This window comes from Lepisosteus oculatus, chromosome 11 (genome assembly GCF_040954835.1).
Source record: "Lepisosteus oculatus isolate fLepOcu1 chromosome 11, fLepOcu1.hap2, whole genome shotgun sequence".
Lineage (NCBI taxonomy): Eukaryota > Metazoa > Chordata > Actinopteri > Semionotiformes > Lepisosteidae > Lepisosteus > Lepisosteus oculatus.
In genome coordinates, this window is record NC_090706.1 from 11996127 (window position 1) to 12007643 (window position 11517).

Consider the following 11517-nt stretch of genomic DNA (forward strand, 5'->3'; position numbering starts at 1 on the left):
TCTGAACAAGTTGGCCCTAGGTGTGAGTGTGTTTGTCCCAGTCCCTGCGATGGACTGTCTTTCCATCAAGAGTGTATCCTGCCTTGTGCTCATTGCTTGCTGAGATAGGCTCCTGCTACCCTGTAACCCTGAATTGGATGAAGCAGTTAGCATTTAGCTGGATGGGACAAATAAATAAAAACTAAATAAACTCAGCACTAAAAACCATTTGGTCTGCATCCAGTTTCAGTTCTTATGAGATCCTCTCTCTGTATTGTAATTTCAATGAATGAGCAGTGACACATAACTCTAAGATACTGAGCACGGTAACAGTGAATTACGGACAAACACACACACAGACATTTTAATTGAACAACTACTTGCAATACAATTAATGTTTTTGTAAAATAAACACATGCACTCTATAAATGCACCAAATGTTCAATAAATAATGCCTGCTTATTTTATCTAGAGAGCTTTTTTCAAGTAGTAGATGAAAAATGTTATTGAGAAACCATGTAAACCACACACTAACATTAGACTACAAGGTAAAACTGTAGAGGTGCAAATGAATATAGCTACAATATTTGCATCGCTCAATGATATAGCTGCAGGGTAGGCTGTAAGGACATGTCAGCTCAAGGCCACAGAATTCAAAGTTCATAAATTAGCCAGAGCTTCTGCCCCCTTACACAGCTCTGATGTAAACATCTGGCCTCACTCTGTATCAGGCACTCGTGATGGATTTGTCAAAGATTAAAATCTGATCTGACACAAGAAATACATATATTTTTGGTCCATTAAGTGAATTCTGTTTGGTTAATACTGTGCACTTGTGTCTAAGATATTTTGTCAATAATCAGTTGACACACTGCCAACGACATGACAATAGCTTCAGTCAGGTTTTATCAATCAGGTTATGTAATTGACCAGGCGTCTTTCAATTCTGTAAATCTGAAGACGGGACTCTATTGCAACATCAAGAGACTGTGAACAGTCCATGTCCAGACTTGTTTGCCCATGTTAGAAGTGTGTGCTATGCTATTTTGATGTGACTGTAGATACTGTCTAATGTTAGACTCTCTTTCAGCATCCCAGAGATTCCTGTCTGTAGCATATGGAAATGCATCAGTCCTTACTCCAATTCTCTGTAACAGCGATGGGCAGCTCCAGTTCTCCAGGGCTCCAGTCTTAAGAGCTTTACAGCGGCTTTTCAATTGGCATCTGAGTGAGAGCTGAAAACACAAGTAATTTCATTAGTCCTAATCCAAATACTTAGCTCACTGAAGTTATTAAAACCAGAAGTGGATTAATCCTCAGGACCTGCATCCCTTGAAGACATTCCAGTCTGCAATGAAGGAATTTACTCTGCAGATTTTCGCCTTCCTCTTTCCCCGATGTATGTAGCCTCAGGTGCCTTCACTAATACACACATTATCCTGACCCTCGGTCTGATCCACACTATGTAATTCAGTGTATTTTTTGACAGGCAACGTAGTGTTGGGCAACATGACACCAGCCTTGCCTCTGAGTCATTCTAGGATGTTCATTCTTTATGACACATTGCAACAATTTTTAACATGTTTTCAGTAACACTATAAAATAATACTTGCGCATCGCTAGTGGCCTGATGAATTCTAAAATGGGAGATAGTGACACACTGGCAGAAAAATGTACACTTTCCAAATGATTTGCTAATTGTAAATCTGTTTCTCTTTAGTTCTTTGAGCATCTAAACATTACTGTGTTGACTGTGTATCCAATGCAAAGGTTACGGGGTTATAGTGTAACACAAACCTGTTATCATGAAGTCACTTCTATTGGCCGTTCAATAGCATTCCCCCAAATCTACTACAGATGGAGACAGGTCTTGTGGACACAGCAGGCGTAGTGCATTTCTGGGATGGATGGATCGGATAGTGTGTGTTGCGCCTGGGGTTGTGGTTAAAATCTTGGGTTTGCTCACATAAACAACCCTGTGAAGAACAACAAAAGTAATACAGTACAAACTCATCTCAGATTGAAGAGGTGAGCAGCGTATTCCGCAGATAAAAGCCTTTATATTCATGTGAAATCCACTAGATGATTGGCTAGTTTTAGCTTCCTATTATTCCCTTATAATTGCAGTGTGTATTACTCTACTTGGGTGGCACAGCCTTGCAGCACTGGGGCCCCGAGTTCAATTCCATACCTGGCATGCTATCCATGTGGAATTTGTATGTTCCCCGTGTGTTTGTGTGGGTGTCCTCCAGGTACTCCGGTTTCCTCTGAAAATACCAAAATGTAGCAGTAGGTAAATTGACTTCTAGGAAAAATGGGCTTGGTGTGTCCCTGTGTGTCTGCCTTGCAATGGACTAGTGTCCCATCCAGGTTATTGTCATGAACAGTTCTTTCAGGGCCCTATGCAGATGACACAATCCAAAATAGTGAGGAAACACTAGCAAAAAGTCATGCAGGAGACGGGTATGGAGACAGGGGGGCGTGTCCTAGGTGTGCAGGGGAGTGAGTCCGGGGCGAACGATGCAAGATGAAGTCCAAACGGGAAACCAAAACAGAAGCATAAGTCCATGGCCAGGCAATCCATCCAGGGGATTCAAAACCAGGAACCGGGTCGGGACCGGCGGGGGGGATCAGGAACAGAAAGTTAAAACCATAACTGAGCCAGACGCAGCAGGACCCGGGCTCTCACGAAACGGAATTCAGTGAAGAGCCTCGAGTGACGTCTGCATCTGGCTTTTAAGGGGGAACTGAAGAGGGGCTGGAATAAGGAACAGGTGCAGGTAATGGGGCAGAACAAGGAAGGGCTGGAGTGCCCTTAAGAGGAGGAGTGGCGATCGTAACAGTTATACCCTGCCTTGCGCCTGATGCTTGCTGGGACAGACTTTGGCTCCTCTGCTACCCTGAATTGGAAGCCGTGGATAGGATTGAATAGATTAAGTTAATCTATGGTCATTTTGTAATACATAATGGTGATATTAAGGGTAAAGGCAGAGCAGAGCATTTGGTCCAGGACGGATTGGCTAAGGCAGAGGTTAAATAACTGTTTCCTGTGAGCACAGTCTTTCAGTTTTCCTTTCAATTCCCACATGGAGAGGGCTGAGCAAAACCCTTAACTGAGCAGAGCTTGGGCTAAATCAGACCGTTTTGGATTTTCCTAGAGCCTGAAAAGGCTGTTTAATTAAAAGTATCTAAGATAAAGTTAAAGTAGCTAGAATTTCGGAGGAAAAAACTGGCAAGACCTATAAGTGACAATTCAATGAAAGTGCTAAGCTCAGTATAAACAGGAGGCATGGCTCAAAGCAAAGTGTTGTATAATCTGTCTAAGAAATGCTGGATGAGATTGGATGGATAGATATTAGCTCTAAAAGGAGCAAGAACCACTGTATGGCCCACTCTTGCTGGGCTTGCTATGTATTTAAGTGAAAAAGGCAACTGCACAAAACTCTTCAAGGTTGTGATGGCAATACATTTTGCTTGCTATTTTACTGACTCCCAGTCCGTTACACTAAAAAATAATTTAATGACATAATAGCTCAGAGCAGTACGGCACAGCCTAAGTGGAGTGAAAACAAGGAGTCTATGGAGTATTGTTGTGGTCTACTACTGCCAAAAAAATCATTAGCTCAGTTTAAGGTTCACATTAAGTAATTGAACACAGCTGGAGCAAAATCCAGGTTTTTGTGTTCCAAAGGACATAAATGATATCTTCCACGATGATTAAAATATTCACTGCAGGCAGCAACAGAGGGAAAAAGGTCATTTGTAGGGGAACCACCATCTAAATGGAATGAGGAGTGATGCCTGTGTTGCTCTGACATCAGCTCTGCACTTTCAGGAGGTACTAAACTTGAGAGACAAACTTGAAAAACTGTACTCTCCACCGGAACTCCCTTTCTGTCTCTGTGAAAGGTCTGACCATTCAGCTGAGAAATACATGCAAAGTGAAAATCACAAACCTTTGGCAATTCTATCAATAGCCGTCTGTAACTAGCTGCCAGGATGTGTAATATTTTTTAGATGCCTGTATATTGTAATGCAATGTTGCGTACAATTGTAGGCCTCTTTTGAAAGAACTAGTTGTAATCCTTTTGTATGATTTAGTTCATATTGCTATGTTTGCACATTTGTATGTATAGCTTGCACAGTGGCATAAGAATTCTTGCTTGCAGCATTGAAGCAAATTCCACCTGCACACTGTGTCACTCAGTACGAAAAAACTCTGTATCTGAGGGATTTGACTTTAAAGTTTATTCTGAACGAAATGATTCTTTATATTTGAACACCAAAAATTTGTGGATTTGTATTGCCGGTCAGAAAAACAGGACAAAAGGAGCACCCCCTTAAGGATTTTTCCATGGCCCATGTGAACACAAGCTCTCTCTCAGTTACTACTGAAATACAGTGTGTCGGGTGTTCACACACTGATAAGAAGGCAGGCTCTGAAATGAAAGTTAGGTATTATATGCTGATTTGTCAAAGTATGTAAATATATTTTAGCATTATTAAATACAGGGATATTACATGGGCACCACAGTGGTTAGTGTTGCTGCCTTTCAACCGTAGGCTCTGGGTTCAATTCAGGACTTGGGGTGCTATCTATGTGGAGTTTGTATGTTCTTCCCAGGCTCGCATACAGTAGGTATCCCCTGGGTGCTCTGGTTTCCTGCTTTGATGTGATTGTGGATACTGTGTAATATTAGACTCTCCCTCAGCATCCCAGAAATTCCTGTCAGTAGCAGTCAATGCTCAGGTGTCTTCTCTGCTGCAACTGCAAGCATATGGAAATGCATCAGCCCTTACTTCAGTTCTCTGTAACAGTGATGGGCAGCTCCAGTTCTCCAGGGCTCCAGTCTTAAGAGCTTTACAGCGGCTTTTCAATTGGCATCTGGGTGAGAGCTGAAAACACAAGTAATTTCATTAGTCCTAATCCAAATACTTAGCTCACTGAAGTTATTAAAACCGGAAGTGGTTTCATCCTCAGGACCTGCATCCCTTGAAGACATTCCAGGCTGCAATGCAGGAATTTACTCTGCAGATTTTCACCTTCCTATCTCCCTGATGTTTCCTTCCACAGTCCAAAAACATACTGGTAGCTCAATTGGGTCCGGAATAGCACCTATGACCCCAGTGCATAGCTCCACCATGCTGGTCCATAGAAGAGGTATTGCTGTAAAATAAGTATAGTTTCACAAATGTATTTATTACAATAAATCAATTAGTGACTGACCTTGATGGAGATGGAGGTTGCTAACGCTTATGCCTGTGTCTCTTTAAAGACATACCTGTATAGATCACTTCAAACATTATATTACTCTTTTCCATAGCCATTGTCCTCTGTGACATTAAATCCTATATGGATATAAATGACGTTTGATTCCTGTGAATGAAGGTCTGACTCCTGCACAAAGAATGGTGACATCAAAAGCACAACTAAAACTTAAATTCAATGCCAGCTGTTATATTTTTTTACATTTAATTATGTCTACTGGTCCTCTGATCACCCCAGTCATTGGATCATACTACGCACCTCAACTGCCCTGCTTTGTCCCAGGTAGTCCAGATTGCTTTAAGGGTGTCTCAATTTTATATCCTTATATATAATTACTGTGTATAAGATAATTGTATATCCTTTGGGGGCATATAATCTCACTGGCAGTATTTTTCCAATAAATGCTCTCTGCTATTTGGTTTTCAACAGCACTGATGTACAGTAAGTACTGATACAAATGCTGATTACTGAGTGAATGTGCTGTGGGCTCGAGAGAGGTTTGGCGCTGAAGAAACTCTGATTCCTTTGGGATTTCAGTGCATGTTGTATTTTCGCAAACTCAATTTTCATCCCCTTTTATTAAATTAGCTTTGTGCTTTATGGATAAATCATTCAGCTGGATACAAATTGGGATAATTAATCATGTAAATTCTAAAACACATATTATATATATAAACATATAAATATATTGTATACAGTATGTTGTATATGCAGTATATATATGCATACATATATTTGCATGACTTATATCCATTTATATAGATTGTTGTACTAAGGCCTTGGACACATCAGGAGTTACATGTACTATATGTATGCTACGAGCGTCAGCAGTTTATTGAAAGCATTCTTTCATGTTTTTTGCTATTACAACAACTCCGGCCGTTATTAAGGCAGCTTAGTTTGGATGAGAAGGAACCAAGTGTATCATTTTTCAATCTTTAATTCACATTGATCAGAATCTTCAAAAACCTGATTGCAGCAACTCAAGGTAAGAGCACAAGAGCAGCCCTGGAGGGGCGTTGTAACTAATCCATCACATTAATCAGTCAATCCCATTCAACTTGCTGTCAGGTGCTCTCCATCTTAAACACGGTTTGTTCCTCTCTACACATCTAGAAAGCTAAAAGGGTACCGTCGGTATTATAAAACACAGAGCTTGTGGGATTGTTAGAGTAAAAAAAAAATGAATCCAGGAAATCATGTTGGAATTATGTTTCTGTATAAAGGAGGAAAAACACTGAAGTGCTGAACAATGCACAATATCTAATCTAAAATGCCTAAGACCTCTGCACAGCAGTGCGGTACTATATTTGCATTTGTTTCTTCCCTTAAGCAATTCAAATGGGCTGTATTTTTTAGGTGAGCAATAACATTCTTCCCTATGCACATGGCAGTGAAGTGTTATTGTTGTGGGTTTACACATTACACCTTGCATATTACCACGCCATTATTCCATGACCTACATAGTAGTGCTGGAAAAAAAAAGACTTCCTTCTTTTCAGTCCCTGGCCGCCGCTAATTGATCCCAAGGACACATTATGTAGAGCCCCCCGCCCCCCCCCAGTGACAACGTTTTCTCCCGTTGCTCTTTTGAATGGCGTGGCGTTATCAGATCTAATTTGATAAGCTGCACGTCTCTGTGCTGGAAGGTGCAGTCTTTTGCAGCCTTTTAGGCCTGCTGCATCTTTCTGTTCATCGTCTGAAACCCGGTCCCCAAGAAGGCAAAGACACGCCTGCCGGAGGCCTTTAGGGCACGAAGACAGTGCTGGTGCCTGTGGGAGAGGAGGGAAGTGGCAGAGCGGAGCAGTTTAAAAAACAAGCAAACACAAAAAACAAGAAACTGGCAACTTAGGACAATCAAAGCAGCACCAAATTCAGAGCCGCACTGTTTGTGGTCCTAGTGGGTTGTTTCTAGTCTCTTGCACAGACCACTGGGGACTCACTCCCTGCTATAACGACTGTTTGAATCGCAGGCCAAAAAAGAGAAGTGCCAAGCCTTGGAAGTTAATAAGGCGGGCATAGTGGCGCAGTGGTTAGCAGCGCTACCTCGCAGCACCGCGGCCCTGGGTTCAATGTGTTTGTAAAGTCTGAGGTCCTCTGGCTGTTCCAGTTTCCTTCCACAGTCCCAAGACATACTGCAGGGTCAGCTGGCTTCTGGGAAAATTGGCGTGAGTGTCCCGCAATGAAGTGGTGTCCCGTCTAGAGTGTACCCTGCCTGGTGCCCTTTGCTTGGTGGGATGGGTTCCAGCTGCCCCATGACCCTCTATGGGATAAAGCAGAAATTAGAAAATGGATGAATAGATGGGTGCTAATAATAATAATAATGACCCCATGATAGATAAGATCATGTTGCTCTGGCAGGTGTATGAACACTATGTACTCTGACAGTGTGAGATAAATGGTATAAAAGGCTGCTACTCTTGTTCCAAGGATAAATGAACTGCAAGTAAATCTATTATTTAAATAGAGTGCTGCCAGCATGCTTGGCATACCATTACTGTAGTTCACCTTTGGAGGTCAGACTTTGTTTGTTTCCACCACTACCACCTCTTGTTTTCAAAGTAGTTTTTTTTTTAACCTCATTTCAGTTTTCCAGATGAACAAAATAGAGATAGATAGGATAGGAATGTAAATATGAATTAGCAAAGGGACCTCTTTGCCTAGGCTCCACTGAAGAACTGATTAAACTTACTTATCTTCCACTTTGTGCTTATAAATTTAAAATAAGCAGTCAGTGCCATTAGAATGGGTTTCTTGTGAAATACTCATTTCACAGGTCAAAAGTAGGTGTGACACATGGATGATATATACTGCAATGCTGAAAGGTGTCCCTGGTTAAATATATAAAAATTTCATCTCCTGTCCATCCTGAACAGAGGGGAGCTTATTACTATTAAGATCCATAATTAATTGCAGCTGCATGTTTTTAACATACACCCTAAGGTTATGAAGGGTGAGTTCCTTTTAGTAGATAGATACCATTAACACTGGTTAATGGTATGGTTAAATGACCATTAACACTGGTTAATAAATACTGGTCTGCTTTGTTATTTGGCAGGTTATAGGATATAGTTATGATGCTTACAATTTTTGTATACATTTAGCGATTCTTGAGTATCAGAAATGACTGAGCATGTTTGTTCTGGGTATTCCTGAGCAGACAGTTTCCAATATGTTGTAACTGATGTAAAGCACACTGTCGAATGGGTAATTAAGCAAATAGTTTTCTGTTTGCTGTATAACAAGGTGTTCAGAGCCAAAGGCTGGAAAATTTCTTTCAGATGAATCTTAGAGCCTTGATTTCACAAGGCTGTTGGCTTTTATCCATCTCCTTCCTCTCAATGACTCATGTCCTATTCACTTGACTATGAGCTTTATGTCCACACTTCAAAATATACAACATGAACGAATGACTGTGATGGACTGGCATCCTGTCCAGAATGTATCCTGCTCTGTACCTGTTGCTTTCCAGACTGGACCCTGGATCCAGCACAACCCTTTAGTGGACATAGCAGTTTAGAAAATGGATGGATGAACAAATGAACTAGAATACCTTTATTCTCAATACTGTCACCTTATCTGTTGCCCAAGAGTATGATCTGTTACGATGCAGAGGAAGTACACAAAATCCTGAAGGCATTTTTTAAGCTTGCATTGGATGCTTGTTTGCAGGCATGGTTTGTCGCCGGTAATTATCATTCAACACTGAATAAGGGCAGTTACAGTATTTTCAATTTGGAACTGTAATGCAAACAGAAGAATAAAATATACCCGCTGTCATAAAGACAATGAATTACTGCATGAATTCCTAACATCTGTGGAACCACAGGAGCTACTCTTTGACATTCCGACAAGAAATTGTCTGTGAATTCCAAAGATGTATTAACAGAATGTCCTTTAAACCTTTTTAACTCAATTCCCCATAAATTAACAGTGTTTGCTCACCTTCAGGATTTCTAAACCTTGTATTAGACTTCTAATTCCATGAGGCCAATCCACTTTAAGACTTATTATCATAGGAATCTGGAAAGTGCTTCTGATCTTCAGTGCTGGCTCCATTCATGCTCCATCCATTTTGCAATCTGGGGCTGTTATTTATATAGAGTTCTCAATCCAAGTACTACATTTTCGTAACACCGATGCCACATTGAATAAGTCCAAAAAGGAGTTCAATGCTAGTGAGACAAATGTGTCTACAACCGCACAATGTACGTTTGCCTGCGAATTGTACGAGGAACATATTGTTCACAGGCAGTCAGGATGGGTCGCTTGTCATGAGAATGTGAACAAGCTCTGACAATTCGTCTGCAAAGGCTGCCATATGTGCATGTCATGAGTGGCAGTGATGGGTTTTCATCACTCAGTGCTGGGTAGATGAATCTTATACATTAAAAGAATTTGTCATCATTTCAGGACTATAGCTGAGCTCAGTATCCACATTGAAAATGCTTAACACTAACCTTTTGTTGCTCATTTTGACTGCCAGAACTGAGGTGTGATGTACACTCCGATGAGTTCACAGACTCACGAAGAGTTAGGAAATCTGCTCAGCTCTCAAAAGCTCACCCTGACAGACGGCCTGGGTGTACTGTTTTCCATGTAACAAAAGTTTAACTTGGACAGATGAAAACCAAAAACAGTTTGGGCATGTTCTGAATTGATAGATTATGGTTCTCAAAAGCTCAATCTTTTTTTTTTATTCCTTCTGCTATAATTAAGTCAAATCAATGTAAATCCATCTGCCTTCTTTTTTATCCTCGCATTACTTGTACTTTTTAAAGTCATTAAATAGAATGATTTGACAGAACATAACAACGAAATTATATCGTTATTAATAATAAAAAATAACATGTAATTATGTGGAAGCAAAAGGGCAATTAGACCCACTTAGTGTGAACCATCTTGGCACGTTAATAATAACGCACTCGTAATTCGAAACTTCAAACAATCAATCTTACTGCACAAATAAATTCTGACTGATTCAATTAAATAAATATGTGACTTATTTTTCTGCATTATTTATACACGTGTGCTATACCTTTGCATTAAAGCTCAGAATTTCCTGCTGCTCGATACATCATTTTTGTCTTTAAATGTTGCTTTCATTAGAATCAAATAAACCATTAAAGCAAAAAATCCCCCAAATGGGACAAACTGGACAAAAGATAAATTAAATAAATACAAGCTCACATACCAAACAGACTTCCAGCCTTCTTCTTCGCTTTTAAGCTTTGCTTTAAAAAAACCCATATACTGTTTTGGCCCATTTTCCTCACACGGATAAAAAAGCTCTCTCTTTTCAGATCACAGCTCCCTCTTTCTGAAAAAGCAAGATCAAATTAAGGAGTCAACTGTGACTTGTCTCCCGTGTGAAGCTGAAGCAAAGAGCGATGGTACAGATTTTAACCCCACTGCTCTGGTTCCTGTCTGCTGAAAATGAGGAAGTGGGTCAGGCCTTCAGGTTAACAACACAGCATTGTGGTTCTTTCAAGCATGTGGTGTAATTTATTTAAAGAAATCCTCTCCTATATTGTTATTATTCTGCAACAAATCTATACCGCCCCCCTCAGCCAAAATCCTGGGTATGTCACTGGTCCACATTAATCACCCTACATAGCTAATATAATACTTAATTGGAAATAGGAAAGGAAATAGGAAATGCACAGTTTTTTGTTCATTTTTCAGAATATAGAAAAAATCCATGCACCAATTATCACAAACTTGCTTATTTTTGATAAGGGTCTTCAACAACTCATCCCAGAGGCATAGAGCTTAAAGGACACCAGGCCAATTTGGGGAACAGAACTGTCCTACTGTCACAGAACTGTCCTACACTCTGGTCTGAACACCAGGCCTGTCACAGGATTGTTCTACACCCTGGACTGAACACCAGGCCTGTCACAGAACTGTCCTACACCCTGGACAAGACACCAGGCCTATCACAGAACTGTCCTACACTCTGGACGGAACATCAGGCCTGTCACAGAACTGTCTTACACCCTGGACAAGACACCAGGCCTGTCACAGGACTGCCCTACACCCTGGACAAGACACCAGGCCTGTCACAGAACTGTCCTACACCCTGGACAAGACACCATGCCTGTCACAGGACTGCCCTACACCCTGGTCGGAACACCAGGCCAATTCAGGGTACAAGGGTGCAATACATCATGAACAGGACACCAGGCCAAGACAGTCAGCATGCACATGCACAACAAGGATAATTCAGACATACCAGTTAACTTCACCTGCATGTACTTTGGAAGGCA

At 40.9% G+C, this 11517-nt stretch overlaps 1 long non-coding RNA gene across 1 annotated transcript; it reads right to left on the reverse strand.

Moving 5' to 3' along the window:
- Positions 1-400: 400 nt before the first annotated feature.
- On the reverse strand, positions 401-10645 carry LOC107077578 (uncharacterized). The gene is made up of 4 exons (XR_001478585.2): positions 10443-10645; positions 4780-4875; positions 1777-1955; positions 401-1214 (listed from the first exon to the last, which is right to left on the reverse strand). It is a non-coding gene; the product is annotated as an uncharacterized lncRNA (long non-coding RNA).
- Positions 10646-11517: the final 872 nt, after the last annotated feature.